Raw genomic sequence first — 20,372 nt, 5'->3', positions numbered from 1 at the left:
ACGCCCAGTCTCCCAGTCTCCCAGTCTCGTAAGGTCCTCTTGTAATTTTTCACAATCCTCCTGCGACTTGACGACCCTGAATAACTTTGTGTCACTTGCGAATTTAATTACCTCACTAGTTACTCCCATTTCTAGGTCATTTATAAATATGTTAAAAAGCAGCGGTCCCAGCACAGACCCCTGAGGGACCCCACTAACTACCCTTCTCCATTGAGAATACTGACCAATCAATCCTACTCTTTGCTTCCTATCTTTCAACCAGCTCTTAATCCATAGTAATACCCTACCTCCGATCCCATGACTCTCCAGTTTCCTCTGGAGCAGGGGCGTATCTGGGGTTCGGCGGTAGGGAGGGGCCAGAGCCAGAGTGGGGGGGCACATTATAGCCCCCCCCCCCCACCGCCATTGCCACCCCCCCTGCCGCCGTCACCACCACCCCCCTACCGCCGCCAACACCTACCTTTGCTGGCGGGGGACTCCAACCCCCGCCAGCTGAGGTCTGCTTCCTCTAAAAATATTCCTTGAGCTGAGGTCTTTTAAGTTGTTCGTCCTCGCTCCCACTCCTCCGTGCTGCTGCACAAACTCTGTGGAATCCAGTTTCGGAGTCTGTCTGACGTCGCAGCACGTTGTACGTGCAGGACGACGTACAACGTGCTGCGACATCAGACAGACTCCGAAACTGGATTCCACAGTTGGCTTGGCATTCCTTATGTTTTATCTTATTATTTTCAGTTGGTTCTCTTCTCCATTTTCTGAAGGATTGTTTTTTTGCTCTAATGGCTTCCTTTACCTTACTGTTTAGCCACGCAGGCTGACGTTTGGTCTTTTTTCCTCTTTTTCTAATTCGCGGAATATATTTGTCCTGTACCTCTAGGATGGTGTTTTTGAACAGCATTCATGCCTGCAAGCTTTTTACCATGTTTTTTTTCACCGTTTTCTCATTCTATCATAATCTCCTTTTCTAAAGTTAAACGCTAATGTATTTGATTTCCTAAGTTCACTTACTTCAATGCCAATATCAAAACTGATCATATCGTGATCACTGTTATCAAGTGGCCCTCACACCGTTACCCCCCGCACCAGATTATGAGCTCCACTAAGGACTAAGTCTAGTATTTTTCCTTCTCTTGTCGGCTCCTGAACCAGCTGTTCCATGAAGCTGTCCATGATTTCATCAAGAAATTTTATCTCCCTAGCGTGTACTGATGTTACATTAACCCAGTCTATATCCGGATAATTGATTTCACCCATTATTATTACATTGCCCATTTTATTTGCTTCCCCAATTTCCTTTGACATTGCTGCATCTGTCTGCTCGTCCTGGCCAGGCGGACGGTAGTACACTCCTATCACTATTTTTTCTCCTTTTCACGTGGAATTTCAATCCACAAAGATTCCAATAGGGGTTTTGTATCCTACAATATTTGCAGCCTATCTGAATCAAGGTTCTCATTAATATACAGTGCTACCCCTCCTCCAATCCTATCTACCCTTTCACTATGATATAATTTGTAGCCCGGTATGACTGTGTCCCACTGGTTATCTTCTTCCTTCCACCAGGTCTCAGAGATGCCTATAATATTCAATTTTTCATTGTGCGCAATGTATTCCAGCTCTCCCATCTTATGTCTCAGGCTCCTTGCATTTGCGTATAGACATTTCAATGCATGTTTGTTGTTCAGTTTTATATCACGTTTAATACATGGCATTATTATCATGGCATGTTTTCTTCTGTCTGGTTATTAATTTTACTTAAGGCCATCTGGTCCACTACAGTCTCTTTGACATCCTTACTTACATGGAACCTTTTCTTCTCTGTTTGGGTGATAGCCTCAAAAGATACCTTATCCTGAACCATGCGCTTTTGGGCCTCCCCCCCATTTCTAGTTTAAAAGCTGTTCTAGTTCCTTTTTAAATGTTGATTCCAGCAGCCTGGTCCCACCCTGGTTAAGGTGAAGCCCATCAGATCGGAATAGGCTCTCCCTTGCCCAGAATGCAGCCCAGTTCCTGACAAATCCAAAACCCTCTTCCCCACACCATTGTCTCATCCACGCTTTGAGACTCCGGATCTCTGCCGGTCACTTGGGCCCTGCACGTGGAACAGGTAGTATTTCAGAAAATGCTACCCTAGAGGATCTGGATTTGAGCTTCCTTCCCTAAAAGCCTAAATTTGGCTTCCAGAACCTCTCTCCCACATTCTCCTACATCGTTGGTACCCACGTGTACCAAGACAGCCGGCTCCTCCCCAGCACTATCTAAAATTCTATCTAGGTGACGCATGAGCTCCACAACCTTCGCACCAGGCAGGCAAGTCACCAGGCGATCCTCACGTCCACCAGCCACCCAGCTATCTATATGCCTAATGATTGAATCACCAACTACAACAGCTGTCCTAACCTTTCCCTCCCGGGCAGCACTTGGAGACATATCCTCGGTGCGCGATGATAGTACATCCCCTGGTGGGCAGGTCCTGGCTATAGGAGTACTTCTTACTTCACCAGGGTGATACTCTCCTTCTAGGAGACCTCCCTCCTCCAGGGTAGCACAAGGGCTACCAGACTGGAGGTGGGACTTCTCTACAACATCCCTGTAGGTCTCCTCTATGTACCCTCTCTGTCTCCCTCAGCTCCACCAAGTCTGCTACTCTAGCCTCAAGAGAACGGTTGTGCCTCTGTTTCATGCTCTCATTCATCTCGCCACCTGGTGGCTGTAATGGACTGTCTGTTTGCTGTTTCCCATGTTCCAGAAGTCATGCCGGTCCGGTCCGGATCTTCCAGCCTTCCAGACTGGCTTGGGATTTTTGGAACTTAGCAGCACCCTTACCTGGTGAACTCCCGTGTATGTGGCCTTTATTAAGCACCTGGGAACTTTCAGACTTTGCCTTGGCAACAGAGGTCTTCAGTCCTGTTCTTGTCCTTGTTGGTCTGTTGCGATTCCTGCCCTGAAAGCTTGTTTTGCCTGTTTTTCACCTTGCTGGTTTATTCTACTTTCTCTGAGGACAAGCAGGCTGCTTGTTCTCACTGATGGGTGACGTCCACGGCAGCCCCTCCAATCGGAACACTTTCTAGCAAAGTCCTTTGCTAGTCCTTGCGCGCCGATGCGCACCGGGCATGCGCGGCCGTCTTCCCGCCCGAACCGGCTCGTGCCGGCCAGTCTTCTTTTGTCCGCGCTCGGTACGGTCGTGTTTCGCCGTTCATGCCCCGAAAGTTGACCTCGCGCGTCGTTTTTGGACTTCGCTTAAAAAAAAATTTAAAAAAAAGTGTCGGAAGGAGACCTTTTCGGTCTGCTCCCCTTCCCGTATTTCTAGTTTTGCCCCGGTAAGTTTTCTTTCGTCGTCGGGGTAGGCCCTATTTAGACCTCGGTTCGAAGTTTTTCTTCTCCCTTTTTTTGTGGTGCCATTTTCGCCATTTCGAGTTTTGATCTCGCCGGCGCGATTTTTCCGCCCATGACATCGAAGTCTTCCAGCGGCTTCAAGAAGTGCACCCAGTGCGCCCGGGTAATCTCGCTCACTGACAGGCACGCGTCGTGTCTTCAGTGGCTGGGGGCTGGGCACCGCCCGCAGGCCTGTAGTCTGTGTTCTCTTTTGCAAAAGCGCACTCAGGTAGCGAGATTGGCCCAGTGGAACGTTTTGTTCTCGGGCTCTTCGTCGGCATCGGCACCGGGAGTATCGACTGCTTCGACGTCGTCGGCGCCCGGACCTTCATCCTCGCCCCCGATTGCATTGAGTGCATCGAGGCATCGGCCCTCTGCATCGGGGCTGAGACATCGGAGGGCTGCGTCGGCGTCGGTGGTACCGAGACCTCCTCGTCTGCTGATGTCATCGGACGGTGGTGCTTCGTCTGGAGTGCAGGTGAGGGCTGTCCATTCCCCTGCTGGTGGCGGTGAGCCTTCGGGTGGGTCTCCCCCTACTCTGAGGGCTTCTGCGGTACAGCCCCCCCGAGACCGACCTCCTTCGGCCTCGGCCCCGAGGAAGCGACGGCTGGATTCTACGTCCTCCTCGTCGGTGCCGGGAAGCTCCGGTGACATGCTTCGTCCCAAGAAGTCGAAGAAGCATCGTCACCGGTCCCATTCCCGTGTCGGCACCGAGAGCTCTGGGTCGCCGAGGGAGTCGGCACCCAGTAGGCATCGGCACCGAGGGCATCTTGCCCTCTGTTCAAGAGGTGTCGGTGCGCTCCCCTTTGGACAGCCCAGAACAGCCTCCACGCCCGGAACAGATTCTGACATCGACACCTGCATCGGCTTCCATGTCTTTTTCCACAGCCGCTCTGCACGAGAGTCTCCGGGCTGTTCTCCCAGAGATCCTGGGAGAGCTGTTGCGCCCTACCCCTCCGGTACCGGGGGTGCTTGCGCCTCCGGTACCGTCGAGCGAGGCGCCGGCTGGCCCATTGCCCGGGGTGAGGTCTCCGACATCGGTGCCGCTTGCGGTACCGACTGCGGTAGCCTCCCAGGAAGGCTCCCCGACTACGTCGGCGGAGGGAGCTTCGCCAGTGCGGGCGAGGGAGTTTACCTCTCGACGCTCCCACCGTGGCCGTGGTTCCACGGAGTCGAGCCGGGCACGGCTGCAGACACAGGTCCGTGAACTTGTGTCTGACACCGATGGTGAGGCCTCGTGGGAAGAGGAAGAGGACATCAGATATTTCTCTGACGAGGAGTCTGAGGGTCTTCCTTCTGATCCCACTCCCTCTCCTGAAAGGCAGCTTTCTTCTCCCGAGAGTCTGTCTTTCGCTTCCTTTGTCCGGGAGATGTCTACGGCCATCCCCTTCCCGGTGGTTGTGGAGGACGAGCCCAGGGCTGAATGTTTGAGCTCCTGGACTATCCTTCTCCACCTAAGGAAGCGTCCACAGTACCCATGCATCATGTCCTCAAAAAGACATTGCTGGCGAACTGGACCAAGCCATTAAGTAATCCCCACATTCCCAAGAAGATCGAGTCCCAGTACCGGATCCATGGGGACCCAGAGCTGATGCGCACTCAGTTGCCTCACGATTCTGGAGTTGTGGATTTGGCCCTAAAGAAGGCCAAGAGTTCTAGGGAGCATGCTTCGGCGCCCCCGGGCAAGGACTCTAGAACCTTGGACTCCTTTGGGAGGAAGGCCTACCATTCTTCTATGCTCGTGGCCAAAATTCAGTCCTACCAGCTCTACACGAGCATACACATGCGGAACAATGTGCGGCAGTTGGCGGCTTGGTGGACAAGCTCCCCCCTGAGCAAGCCAAGCCTTTTCAGGAGGTGGTCAGGAGGTGGTCAAGCAGCTGAAGGCGTGCAGAAAATTCCTGGCCAGAGGGGTGTACGACACCTTTGATGTTGCGTCCAGGGCCGCTGCTCAAGGTGTGGTGATGCGCAGACTCTCATGGCTGCGTGCCTCCGACCTGGAGAATAGAATCCAGCAGCGGATTGCGGACTCGCCTTGCCGTGCGGATAATATTTTTGGAGAGAAAGTCGAGCAGGTGGTAGAGCAGCTCCACCAGCGGGACACCGCTTTCGACAAGTTCTCCCGCCGGCAGCCTTCAGCCTCTACCTCTACAGGTAGAAGATTTTTTGGGGGAAGGAGGACTGTTCCCTACTCTTCTGGCAAGCGTAGGTACAATCCTCCTTCTCGACAGCCTGCGGCCCAGGCTAAGCCCCAGCGCGCTCGCTCTCGTCAGCAGCGTGCGCCTCAGCAAGGCCCCTCGGCTCCCCAGCAAAAGCAAGGGATGAGCTTTTGACTGGCTCCAGCAGAGCATAGCCGACATCCAAGTGTCAGTGCCGGGCGACCTGCCAGTCGGAGGGAGGTTGAAAGCTTTTCACCTAAGGTGGCCTCTCATAACCTCCGATCAGTGGGTTCTCCAAATAGTCCGGCAAGGATACACCCTCAATTTGGCCTCAAAACCTCCAAATTGTCCACCGGGAGCTCAATCTTACAGCTTCCAACACAAGCAGGTACTTGCAGAGGAACTCTCCGCCCTTCTCAGCGCCAATGCGGTCGAGCCCGTGCCATCCGGGCAAGAAGGGCTGGGATTCTATTCCAGGTACTTCCTTGTGGAAAAGAAAACAGGGGGGATGCGTCCCATCCTAGACCTAAGGGCCCTGAACAAATATCTGGTCAAAGAAAAGTTCAGGATGCTTTCCCTGGGCACCCTTCTCCCCATGATTCAGGAAAACGATTGGCTATGCTCTCTGGACTTGAAGGACGCCTACAAGCACATCCTGATACTGCCAGCTCACAGACAGTATCTGCGATTTCAGCTGGGCACATGTCACTTCCAGTACTGTGTGCTATCCTTTGGGCTTGCCTCTGCGCCCAGAGTGTTCACGAAGTGCTTGGCTGTAGTAGCAGCAGCACTTCGCAGACTGGGGGTACACGTGTTCCCATATCTCAACGATTGGCTGGTGAAGAACACATCCAAGGCAGGAGCCCTGCAGTCCATGCAGATGACTATTCGCCTCCTGGAGCTACTGGGGTTTGTGATAAATTATCCAAAGTCCCATCTTCTCCCAGTGCAGAAACTCGAATTCATAGGAGCTCTGCTGGATTCTCGGACGGCTCGCGCCTATCTCCCAGAGACGAGAGCCAACAACTTGTTGTCCCTCGTCTCGCGGGTGCGAGCGTCCCAGCAGATCACAGCTCGGCAGATGTTGAGATTGCTGGGCCACATGGCCTCCACAGTTCATGTGACTCCCATGGCCCGCCTTCACATGAGATCTGCTCAATGGACCCTAGCTTCCCAGTGGTTTCAGGCTGCTGGGGATCTAGAAGACGTGATCCACCTGTCCACGAGTTTTCTCAAATCCCTGTATTGGTGGACGATTTGGTCCAATTTGACTCTGGGACGTCCTTTCCAAATTACTCAGCCACAAAAAGTGCTGACCACGGATGCGTCTCTCCTGGGGTGGGGAGCTCATGTCGATGGGCTTCACACCCAAGGAAGCTGGTCCCTCCAGGAACGCGATCTGCAGATCAATCTTCTGGAGTTACGAGCGATCTGGAACGCTCTGAAGGCTTTCAGAGATCGGCTGTCCCACCAAATTATCCAAATTCAGACAGACAACCAGGTTGCCATGTATTACATCAACAAGCAGGGGGGCACCGGATCTCGCCCCCCTGTGTCAGGAAGCCGTCAGCATGTGGCTCTGGGCTCGCCGTCACGGCATGGTTCTCCAAGCCACATATCTGGCAGGCGTAAACAACAGTCTGGCCGACAGGTTGAGCAGGATTATGCAACCTCACGAGTGGTCGCTCAATTCCCGTATAGTGCGACAGATCTTCCAGGTGTGGGGCACCCCCTTGGTAGATCTCTTCGCATCTCGAGCCAACCACAAAGTCCCTCAGTTCTGTTCCAGGCTTCAGGCCCACGGCAGACTGGCATCGGATGCCTTCCTCCTGGACTGGGGGGAGGGTCTGCTGTATGCTTATCCTCCCATACCTCTGGTGGGGAAGACTTTGTTGAAACTCAAGCAAGACCGAGGCACCATGATTCTGATTGCTCCTTTTTGGCCACGTCAGATCTGGTTCCCTCTTCTTCTGGAGTTGTCCTCCGAAGAACCGTGGAGATTGGAGTGTTTTCCGACCCTCATCACGCAGGACGAAGGGGCGCTTCTGCATCCCAACCTCCGGTCCCTGGCTCTCACGGCCTGGATGTTGAGAGCGTAGACTTTGCCTCTTTGGGTTTGTCAGAGGGTGTCTCCCGCATCTTGCTTGCTTCCAGGAAAGATTCCACTAAGAGGAGTTACTTTTTTCTGTGGAGGAGGTTTGCCGTCTGGTGTGACAGCAAGGCCCTAGATCCTCGCTCTTGTCCTACACAGACCCTGCTTGAATACCTTCTGCACTTGTCTGAGTCTGGTCTCAAGACCAACTCTGTAAGGGTTCACCTTAGTGCAATCAGTGCATACCATTACCGTGTGGAAGGTAAGCCGATCTCAGGACAGCCTTTAGTTGTTCGCTTCATGAGAGGTTTGCTTTTGTGAAAGCCCCCTGTCAAGCCTCCTACAGTGTCATGGGATCTCAATGTCGTTCTCACCCAGCTGATGAAACCTCCTTTTGAGCCACTGAATTCCTGCCATCTGAAGTACTTGACCTGGAAGGTCATTTTCTTGGTGGCAGTTACTTCAGCTCGTAGAGTCAGTGAGCTTCAGGCCCTGGTAGCCCAGGCCCCTTACACCAAATTTCATCATAACAGAGTAGTCCTCCGCACTCACCCTAAGTTGTTGCCAAAGGTTGTGTCGGAGTTCCATCTGACCAGTCAATTGTCTTGCCAACATTCTTTCCCCGTCCTCATTCCTGCCCTGCTGAACGTCAGCTGCACACATTGGACTGCAAGAGAGCATTGGCCTTCTATCTGGAGCGGACACAGCCCAACAGACAGTCCGCCCAATTGTTTGTTTCTTTTGATCCCAACAGGAGGGGAGTGGCTGTGGGAAAACGCACCATATCCAATTGGCTAGCAGATTGCATTTCCTTCACTTACGCCCAGGCTGGGCTGGCTCTTGAGGGTCATGTCACGGCTCATAATGTTAGAGCCATGGCAGCGTCGGTAGCCCACTTGAAGTCAGCCACTATTGAAGAGATTTGCAAAGCTGCGACGTGGTCATCTGTCCACACATTCACATCTCATTACTGCCTGCAGCAGGATACCCGACGCGACAGTGGTTCGGGCAGTCAGTGCTTCAGAATCTGTTCGGGGTTTAGAATCCAACTCCACCCCCCTAGGCCCATGTTTGTTCTGTTCCAGGCTGCACTCTCAGTTAGTTGGTAAATTTTTTAGGTCAATCTCAGTTATGTCCTCGCCGTTGCGAGGCCCAATTGACCATGGTTGTTGTTTTGAGTGAGCCTGGGGGCTAGGGATACCCCATCAGTGAGAACAAGCAGCCTGCTTGTCCTCGGAGAAAGCGAATGCTACATACCTGTAGAAGGTATTCTCCGAGGACAGCAGGCTGATTGTTCTCACAAACCCGCCCGCCTCCCCTTTGGAGTTGTGTCTTCCCTTCTCTTTGTCGTGCTACATATGAGACTGGCCGGCACGAGCCGGTTCGGGCGGGGAAGACGGCCGCGCATGCGCGGTGCGCATCGGCGCGCGAGGACTAGCAAAGGACTTTGCTAGAAAGTGTTCCGATTGGAGGGGCTGCCGTGGACGTCACCCATCAGTGAGAACAATCAGCCTGTTGTCCTCGGAGAATACCTTCTACAGGTATGTAGCATTCGCTTTATGCAAACACCACCGTTGCTATAGTGATAGTAAACAAATTTTCAGTTTGGGCAGAGACTTAAGACACACTGCCTGCAAGATATTCAGCTTCTTTCAGTCTCAAACAAAAGTATCCATTTGGGGCACACACCCTTTCCAAAGCACACTCATTGCTTGCAAAAGAAAAAAAAAGAGGATTGCCATATTTAAGCTTCCTAGCCTCGCAACAAAAGGTTGAGCTTCTTATCTTTCCACCTAAACCAACCTCTTCTCTTCCCCCATTCTCTATTTCTGTGGATAACACCCTCATCCTTCCTGTCTCATCAGCTCGTAACCTTGGGGCCATCTTCGATTCCTCCCTCTCCTTCTCTGCACATATTCAACAGACTGCTAAAACCTGTTGTTTCTTTCTCTATAATATCACCAAAATTCACCCTTTCCTTTCTGAGCACACTACCAGAACCCTCATCCACACTCTTATCACCTCTCACTTAGACTATTGCAACTTGCTTCTCACAGGTCTCCCACTTAGCCATCTCTTCAATCTGTTCAAAATTCTGCTGCACGACTAATATTCCACCAATGTCGCTATGCTCATATTAGCCCTCTCCTCAAGTCACTTCACTGGCTCCCTATCCATTTCCACATACAGTTCAAACTCCTCTTATTGACTTATAAGTGCATTCACTCTGCAGCTCCTCAGTACCTCTCCACTCTCATCTCTCCCTACACTCCTCCCCGGGAGTTCACTGGGTAAATCTCTCTTATCTGCACCCTTCTGCTCCACCACTAACTCCAGACTCCGTTCCTTTTATCTTGCTGCACTATATGCCTGGAATAGATTTCCTGAGCCGGTACGTCAAGCTCCATCTCTGGCTGTCTTCAAATCTAAGCTAAAAGCCCACCTTTTTGATGCTGCTTTTAACTCCTAACCCTTATTCCCTTGTTCAGAACCCTTATTTTATCATCCTCACTTTAATATTCCCTTATCTCTTGTTTGTCCTGTTTGTCTGTCCTAATTAGATTGTAAGCTTTGTCGAGCAGGGACTGTCTTTTCATGTTCAAGTGTACAGCGCTGCGTACGTCTAGTAGCGCTATAGAAATTATAAGTAGTAGTAGGTGGCATTTTGTGGCACAGAGCCAAGGTTTGCAGTCACAGTAAAAAAAAAAAAAGTTTATTTTACCATTTCAGAGCTCTGGCTCAATTCAAAGGAGATAAAAAAGCGGGAGACGGAAGAAGACTCAGCAGGTAATGGGATTTGCGATGACACAATACTTTATTGACACAAAAAGTTCTTAAGTTGTGAAAAACACTCTTCTTTCATAAGAGACTCGACATGGTACCGTGTTTCAGCTAGCGCCTGCCTCAGGAGTCTATAAAAAGATATGACACACTGGAAACAATTAAAATAAACTAAAACAGTTAAAATAAACATAAAAAGTGGACCAGGGGCGTAGCCAGCCTTCCGTGGGAGAGGGGTCCAGAGCCCGGGGGGAGGGGGCACATTTTAGCCCTCCCCCCAGCGCCGCCCCCCCACCGCCGACATTGCCGCCCCCCCCCCCCTCCCGCCGCGAACCCGCCGCCTACCTTTACTTTTGCTGGCGGGGATCCCACTCCCCGCCAGCCGACGTCTTCTTCTTAGTCGCTTCCCGCTCTTCAATTTGTTTGCTGACGTCCTGCACGTTGTACGTGCAGGACGTCAGCAAACAAATTGAAGTGCAGGAAGGACTGAGAAGACGTCGGCTGGCGGGGAGTGGGATCCCCCGCCAGCAAAAGTAAAGGTAGGCGGCGGCGGGGGCGGGTTCGCCGGGAGGGGGGTCCTGGGGTGAATCTGCGGGGGCCCCGGCCCCCTCAGGCCCCACGTAGCTACGCCACTGAAGTGGACCATGAACACCTCTAAAACAAATATAATGTATGTATATATCTCTAATATATGATAGATGAACAAAGGTAAATCAATAAAGGACCAATAATAAATAGATAAATTAATGAAATATATAGTATCAAAGATAAAAGCGTTGGTTATTGTACATAATGAAAAAATAAAAGGAGACAAAATACTGACCTTACAGTAATGGATACAATAGCAAAAAAAAAAAAAAAAGACAAAAATAAACGTATGAGAACTAGCAAAAACATACGCATGCATGGACATACAATAATGAAACCATAGTGATAAGAACCAAACAAAGAACTACTATATTGAGTTTTGAAATAAAGTGATAATGGAACAAATAAAAAAAAGGATAAGTGAAAAATAAATAAATAAAATAAGTACCTGTATACAATATATAAGCCGCATTGAGCCTGCCATGAGTGGGAACGCGCGGGGTACAAATGTAACAATTAAAAAAAAAAAATCTATGAAATGTAAATTTTAAAGGCCCTCATTGCGCCCCAGGAATACCCTTCTCCAGGGACAAAGGGTCTGCGCTTCCACTATGTGTTGGACCGCCTGCCTAAATCCTTTTGATATTCCATCCCAGTGATATCTGTGTTGCTTAAATACCAGAAGGCATGAGTCTAGGATAATATCCATGACCATGGCCTTCTGTCTATCAGGATCTAAGTGAATCTATGTAGTGGCATGTATTCTATTAGAATGTCACAGTAATTTAGATAGACATAGAGTGTTAGTTATGTGTGTGGCTTAGTTTGTAGTATCAATGAAAGATGAAGAATACTCGAAAATAAAGACAGAGATAGATTTCAGAAAGAAGACTTTAATCTTACCAAGTTGTTCAATTAAGTACAGACATCAGACAGTCTCTGGTTTCAGTCGCACAGGGCCCTGCCGTCTGAGCAAGCGTTGGGGAGAACTCCAACTTTCTCTCAAAATCTTATCTCTTTTATAGCCACAAATCCCAATAGAAGTCTATTGTGAGGTACCTTTTTTTTCTAATATTTCTCAATTTCTGAGATCATACTTTCGTATCCGGCCACATGCGCATCTGTACCATCTGTCTTTCCGTTCTAGCTATTTCAAGAGATTACCCCATATCCGTTAAAGTCAACATGTTTTTGGAACATTTTGTTTTTCTCATTTACCAAAATATCTTTATCAGTTTCACATCTTTCTTTTGTAATAAATTTCATAACATCTCATGATCTGTGAACCTCGTTTTATTCCTTTAACCCATTATTCTTTTATTATAGGTGCTATATTCAATTAAAAAGTTGTACCTGGTTGTGTTAAGACTCATTGTTCAGACCTGCTTTTTGCAGATTCTCAAATATGACATTATTAGCTTGTTACTTGGCCTAGTCAATACTCTTTCAGTTGCTTTAGGCTATGTAGCTTAGCCCACCACTATTCCAGTGGTAGGTCTGAAGCTAGGCCACATATTAACATTCCCCTCTTCACCCTATCCCATAGGGTGACACCAGGGTTAATACACCATGGTACCATCCATTCCAGAAGGTATCCTATCAGGCCATCAGATTTTCTGAGTCTTACAGTTAACTGGTACAGTCAGATTTGTTTTTGGTTTGAGATTACCATTTTGGCACCACTTCTATTATTTCAATCCTTCTTATCTATGTCTGTGGTTATACAGAAACTTATAATTACTATAATAATATTTTTGATTCAACCCTTTAATATGCAGGTTCTAACTTATTCTTATCTATGTGAGTATATATGGTTATCAATCATACATTCTTTGGTTATATACTGATTATATCTTGAGTATACATTTGCATAGATTTGCATAGGTTATGTAGACATTTTGCTCATGTATCACATCATCTTATAAAGCTTTATATGGTTATATTGTATCCCTGTGTGCTATTACCTGATTATACGGTTGCAGACATCTCTCTAGTGTCTCTAGCATTTGCATAGCGATTGGTCCTTCTCAGAGGGAGATAGTCCAATGTGTTATCTCCAGTGGTGTTGGGAAGGAGATTTTCGTACAGGACATATTGTCCTGCTGTTGTCTTTTTCGTTATTGCAGTTTCAATTAAGCGTTCTACTAAGCCTCTAGCACAAGGGATTATGCAACATCCTACTAATACAAAAATTGCTACTACTATAATTATAGTAGTGGCTGCTGAAATGATAAATGTCTTCCATTTACCAAAAGCTCTATCCATCCAACCAGTCCAGGATGTGTCAACACCAGAGTTCTCTGCCAATTCTTGTGACAGTGAGGTTAAGCCTTCCAAAGCTCTGGTGATTGATCCATCTGGAGCAGTATTGTTGGGGATAAAGGTGCAACACTGTGTACCTATTTTCCGGCACACTCCGCCCTCTGATGCCAAAATCTGGTCAAGAACTAATCTATTTTCCAACGTCATCCTGCTGGTGGCGTCTAATTGTGTTGCAATTCCTTGAACTGCATCTCTAGTGTAGTTCACAAATCTCTGCTGGTTGTAATATATATAGTTGATCCAGTCTAAATTCTTATTTATAGTAGCCCACCAAAAGAAAGCTGATTCAAATCCTGCAGCTATTTGGTTTCTGGCTTTGAACTCATCAGGAACCCCTCTTGGAACTCCAATTGCATCTATATAGACCCGATCATCAAAAGATCCTGGCATTGCATTTCTCTTCACTCGTGAGGAAGAGCTGCTATGAGGAGGGAGCAAAGATGCTATTACAATTGGAATTACCAATTTGACTAAGGCACATCTGCCTGTCCAACTTCTGTGAAGTGTATGGTGGATAGTACAGGTTCCACAATACCACCATATGTCTGCTCTAGCTTGTGAAAAGTCTGTGAGATTTAGATTTCGTAGAGTCCCTTTTTCTAGGGTTGTATTACAATTGGTCAAATTTCCTAGAAACCGTGTATTTTTCACCCCATATCGTTCCAGACATGTATGATATCTGGTAGCAGGATCTGGAATCCTGAATGCAGGTGGAACCCTCAGCCGAGGGGGTAAGTAGGGGTGGTGCTCGTCAAGATGTTGACAAGACTGATTCACTTCAGTTGTTACCTGAAGTAACTCTAGCATACACCAAAACCCATCTGGGTCATTGTGGAGATCTAAAGGAAAGGGAACTACAGTTGGTTCTGCTCTTGCATGGGAACAAAAATAACAATTAGAGACATTCAAACTCTTTGTAGTATAATGCGCCCATTCAAGCCACAGGTTTGTCTCTCCAAATCCTGTTTCTAGTGCCACTAAATCTTTGGAATTATTAATCGGTACAATCTGGTAAGGAATCTTTACTTCTGGGATTTTAGTTGGCATCAAAGGATTCTTTTCTGGTTGGGCTAGGGGTGGAACAATCTTAAATTTTCCAACGGGGTCTCTACCTGAGGCATCAATTCCTAAGGAATAAGTTCTGTACGTAACAGCCGTTACTCCTCTGAAAGTGATAGCCACTTGATTACATTTTGTCATTGGACAGAGGCCATTCACTCGCAATTTCATGATAGAAATGCTCTTTTTGAGATCTGGAATCTCACTACCTGAGTAGGGAATCCATGAACCTGTGTACCACCATACTTGTGACCAACTTCCGCAATTGGAGAAGGGACACAGGTATACCTCAAAAGCTGACAAATATTGCTGTACAGGGTGTTCCCCACACATTGTGTAAGCACACACATCAAGGGTGATTGTGGTCGTGTCCTCAGTTGTGGGTAATGTTATTTCAGGGGTGGTAATAAACTGTTGCAGAAAACTTTCTAAATGCTTTGTTCCTTGTACCATAGGCATGGTGAGCACACACAACAGAAGGGCTAGGCACTGCATGTTGGTATTTTTCATGGTTAAATGTAAGATCTGGACAATACCAAAGGCAATTGGCGGTTAATGAAAATGAGTAACAAAATTAATGCTAGGGTCTTAACCAGAACTGCAATTGCTATAATTAATATTCCTACGTATACCAATGCTTGATATATCATTAGGAAGAATTTGGGTAGGGTGGGTAAATTCTAATAGCTCCTCTTTCAGTAGGGTCGGGGATTTCGAAAAGGCTATATACTTCCAAAGGTCTCAATCCAACCTCTCTAATGAACAGGAAGGGTATCCAGTCAGTGCCCAGTACTGCGTATGTGATTAACCAAAAATCTACAACGTCACCAGTTTCTGGTCTTATTAGGAGGTCGTCGGTTTGTTCAACTTGTAAACCTAAGGTTCCTCCAAACAGTACCAGAGTTTGTGTGACCGTTCGACTAGGACCTAGTGTCCAACTCTCAAATAAGGGTTCACACAATGTTTGAAATCGTGTGAAGGGGTCCCAATTGGGATCGTCTTCTGGAGCTGGGTCCCAATGGGGATGTATTAATTCTCTTGGATCAAAAAGGTACTCTGGGGGTTCAGGGATTAACTGTTCGCTTAAATTTAGAGGCGACGGTGGGGGAGAATCAGGTGGAGAAGGCTGGTTATCTGGTCTGTTGTGGGACATATATTGATAGCTCCTTTGGGATGTTGAGCTATCTGGGAGGACGAGTAGCTGGGACGGTGATGTTTGGAGTGGCTAAGGTAGTATTCGTGGGAGGAGGAACGTCACTAGTAGGAACCAGATGATAAGGAGGAGGGGTGGGTCGTAATCCAGGCAAGGTAATATTATCCCCAAAAGCAGTTGTAAGATTGGGGACAATATGGACCGAGCTACTGATATTATTGGGAACACCTGTAGAATGCAAAACAGGAGAATTAGTGAGGACAGGAGTAGTCGCAGAGTTTTCAATAGGCACTGTAGGGTTGCCAGTTGAAAAGTCTGTTGCGGCAGATGTGTCTGCCCAGGGGGTGGGAATACTGGTGGCAAGGGGACTGATCTTTTTGATCGTTTGGAGGGATCTGTGTCCAAACAGGCGTGTGAATGTGGTGTTCTGTTGGGGCTCTGTGTAGGCTGCTGTAGTAGGTGGAGGAGCAGGAGCAGTTGCAAGTACAGAAGTAGTTGCAAGTACTGCTGGGGTAGCTGCAAGTACTGAAGTAGTCGCAAGTACCGCTGGGGTAGTGGCAAGTACCGAAGTAGTTGCAAGTACCGTGGCGTTTCCAACGGGCAAAGTAACGTTGCCAGTGGGAAAGGCAGTGAGTGTGGTCCAAAGATCAAAGAGGTTACTGTCAGCAGTATAGGTAAACAAGGTAGTGAGAAACAAAACCAAACCTATACAAAGTAGGATCATGCACACCAGTCGAGCAGATGGAAAGCAGAAGAAGAGGGTGTACTGATGTAACACCGTTACTGCTGCTGAGACAACGCTTGGGCGGGTGCTGGTTCCGTCCGTGTCGTCAGGAATGGTGTCGTCTTCCAGATAAGGTTCGTCAAAGTCGTTGGACCAATGGGTATTGGTTTCAGATAACTGCTCAGAGTCACACTTATCAACAGGGTAAAGTCCAGTGTTCTGTGGGTCTGGTTCCTTGATATCGTCAAGGGCAGCAAGGTTCTCAGCAGTTGGTTCCCTGCGGAGAACTTTGCCAGCGGGGGAGGATGGTGGTATTAAAACTTTCACAGGAGTGGTTGGGAAAGGTGGTATTGGAATAGGAACTTTATGTAGAGAAATAGTCTGTAAGGGAATGAGTTCTTCTGGAGTGAACAGCGGCGGAACTTGCTGTGGCATTTATCTGGCTTGATTCGGGAAGTATAAATGTAGAATGTCGAGCAGCTCACAGATGTTGCTGTGCAAATTCTGTACTGTTGAAAACGCAACAGACTCTTGTTCTTCCAGATTCAACTGTCCTGCTAAGTTGCGGACTTGGGTAAGATCTTCTGCAAGGTTACGGATTCGGATGAGACGGATGTGAAGATCAACGTAGGGAAGTGGGAAGGCTGCAACAGTGGGAGGTGGAGGTGAGGATGGCAACTCAAAAGCTGGTTCAAAGACAGGAGGTTGTTCAGATGGTGACTCTGGAGATTCTGCGATGGTTTGGATGACGATGTCAGCCAGATCAAGGAGGTGCGATTCAGGAGATGGATGGTCTAAGTCGATTAAGTGGCTAAGTCTTTGGTCGAGTTGATCAAGATGGTTTAAGAGTGTCGGATGTGGGGTCGGTGGTCTTGGGCTCAGTGGCGGTGGAGATGGGGTTCGTGGTGGGACAGGTCTCTCCAGTGGCTGCTGTACTGGAAACATCAATGGAAACATCCAGGAGGCCTGATTCGGTATTCGGGTAGGCTCGTATATCTTTCAGATGGACCCAGGATGTGTGGTCCTCAAGCTTAGCAGCTGTTGCTGACAGAGCTTCTATCTTGAAGGGGCCAACGTAGATGGGATCTCGCCAGGTTTTGTGCGTGTAATAACGCCGATGCACTAGATCGCCCACTTTGTAAGGGGGGAATCTATTGGCATCACAATCCCCTCTTCTGTCCGAAATGGCCTGTGGAATTGAGGACAGAGAACTTACAATAGTCTGCAAGATATCCCAATATACTGAGTATTGATCGGGCACTTGAGTGTCTGGATTGCCAGGTAGAAGTCGCATTGGGCGACCTGTACATAATTGGAAAGGCGTCAGTTTAAGGGAAGAGGATGGAGTGGCACGAAGTGATAAGAGTGCCAGTGGGAGGGCATCAAGCCAATTCTTTATCCCATTTGCCATAAGCTGACGCATTTTGGTTTTGAGCAATCCATTGTATCTTTCTACTAAACCATTACTGGTGGGTTTGTAGACACAGACAGTTCTGTGAGTAATGCCAAGTGCTGGAAGGAGATTCTGCAGCAATTCATTTACAAAGTGTGTACCATTATCTGTGGTTATTTTGCCAGGAATACCAAATCGAGGAATAATTTCATTGCACAGTGATTGTGCCATAGTTTGTGCGGTTTCTCTAGAGCAAGGGAAAGCTTCCACCCACCTAGAGAAAGCGTCCATGCAAACAAGCAGATACCGTTTACCACGAACAGGTGTCAGCATATCTGTGAAATCAATATACCAATGTTGGCCAGGTCCCTGGACAACAGGTAAATGACCTGAAGGAATGACAGGTCCTCGTTTAGGTGTATACAGAAAACATTTGTAACAATTATGAACCACAGTGTGACACATGGGCATCATTTGGGGAGCCCATAATTTGGAAGACAGTTGATCATACAATGTATTAGCATTCAAATGCAAAGGGTAATGGAGGGCATGCAGGAGGAGAGAGAAAACATGCTGTGAAACACATAATTGACCGTTGGGGTGGGTCCAAATACCATTAGGATTAAGAAAACAGCCTGCTTGCTTCCACAAGGTGATTTCTGCTTGTGTAAGTGAGGACGTGAGGGTAGAAGAGAAGTCGGAAGTTAGGGATTCAGAGGTGACAGGAGGAGTAGGGTCGTTCTGAGGAAACTGTGGGTCTGGAGATAAGGGAGGGGTAATGATGGGAGGAGTAGGAAAAAGGGGAGGGGTACTTGGAGAGGAGGAATCAGATTGTGTGGAATCGGAAGGAGTTGAAGGAGGCGTGTCAAGAAGTGGTGCTTCGGACACAATGACCGGAAGTGCCGCATCGGCAGTGGTTCCGGAAGGAGGACTGGAAAGGGAAGTAACCTCACGGGCTAGTTCATCAGCAGCATGGTTGCCGTTGATGGCGAAAGAAAAAACTGTTTCCTGATGTGCCTTTATCCAGGAGATACTGGTGCGGAGGCCTTTTTGATGACGCTGTTCCAGCGCGTCAAAAAGAGCGGTCCACAACGGTAAGTGACTTAGGGGTTGTCCAGTTGAGGAAATCATACCCCTCTGGTTCCATTTGCGGACATGGGAGTGCAAGGAAGCAAAAACATAGTCTGAGTCGGTCACAATGCTCAGATCTGAGTGTAGTGCTTTGAATAGCAGAACGTACAAAACAGCAGCAAGTTCTGCAGTTTGGGCTGTGAATGCCTCTGGCAGTCTAAATTGTACAGGGTCGAGTATATGTTCTTCGGGTGTGTAGCGTAGGGCGGCAAAACCAGCTACCCCGTTTTGCTGAGAACCATCTGTAAACCAAACCTCGCCACTCTGCAAGATTTCAGAATGTACGTGGAGAGATTCGGGTACAGATAATTGGGTAGTGCACTCATGAGGAAAGATAGCATTCTGTGCTGTCTCTGTTACGGTGAGCAATGGATCCAAACGTTGAAGGTCAGTTAAAGTTAATGGGTGAATGGAGTGCACTACACTAAACAAAAGTACTTGATACTTTTGCAAACGGCAGACAGTCATGTGACTGATCTGTTTGTCCAATAGATATTTAACATCATGGGACGTGTGGAGAATCACCGGAAGGTGAGGAATGTAGCTGTATAGTTTGGTAACAGCAGTACTGGCGGCAACAAGACCTTTCTCACAAGTTGCAAAAGCTCTTTCAACAGGTGAAAAAGTTCCTGAAAGGTAACCACATGCAAGATCATCATGTTCTTGTGTGATTAGGCAAGACCAAGTATCCTCAGTATGCACAACCCAAAGGTGCACATCCTGAGAAACATCAATGGTTGCCAATGGTGAGGAAAGCATAACATCCTTTACAAGGGCCATAAGATCAGCTGTTTCCTGAGCTGTAAAGTGTAAGGGTTCATGTTTTACTTTCTGTTTACCTTGTAGTTTCATGTAAAATGGCTGAGTCCGGGCGGAATAATTGGGTATCCAAAGGCGACAGAAGTTTAGCATGCCAAGGACACCTCTGAGATCTGAAACCGTTGTGGGCATACGCAAAGAAGATACGTGTTGTAGGGTATCGGGACCTAGGCCCTTCTGACGGGGGCCAATGTGATGGCCAAGGAAGGTAACATGTGTCTGAGCTACTTTTAATTTCTTTCTGTTAACTTTGTAGCCTTTCGTAGCAAGGAAGCCTAGAAAGTCACAGGTGACTTGAACACAAGTGTCAAAGTCAGGGCATGTGATAAGCATGTCATCCACATACTGAACAATAGAAGTATGTGGTGGAAGAACATACCTGTCACGTTTAAATTCATGTATGTGTTCTGCTAGAGTTTGAGAAAAGATGGTAGGACTGTCAGTGAATCCCTGGGGAAGGCGAGTCCACTGATATGTTGTGTTATTGAATTGGAAGGCCGTTAGTGGACGGCTTACAGGGTCTAGAGTGATAGAAAAGAAGGCGTTGGATAAATCAATAGTGGAATGGTATGTCTGCAAGGAGATGCTATTGAGGAGTGTAGTCGGGTTTTCCACATTTGGGAATGTAGCGTAAGTGAGGTCATTTAGCGCTCGTAAGTCCTGCACTATACGGAAGGTTCCAGGATCCTTCTTTGGGACAGGGAACAATGGAGTGTTGTATGGTGAATTACATTTTTCTATAATACCCTGCTGCAACAAGGAATCAATTTGTTCCTGAG

This window comes from Microcaecilia unicolor, chromosome 11 (genome assembly GCF_901765095.1).
Source record: "Microcaecilia unicolor chromosome 11, aMicUni1.1, whole genome shotgun sequence".
Taxonomy (NCBI): Eukaryota; Metazoa; Chordata; class Amphibia; order Gymnophiona; family Siphonopidae; genus Microcaecilia; species Microcaecilia unicolor.
This window is presented reverse-complemented; position numbering follows the sequence as displayed.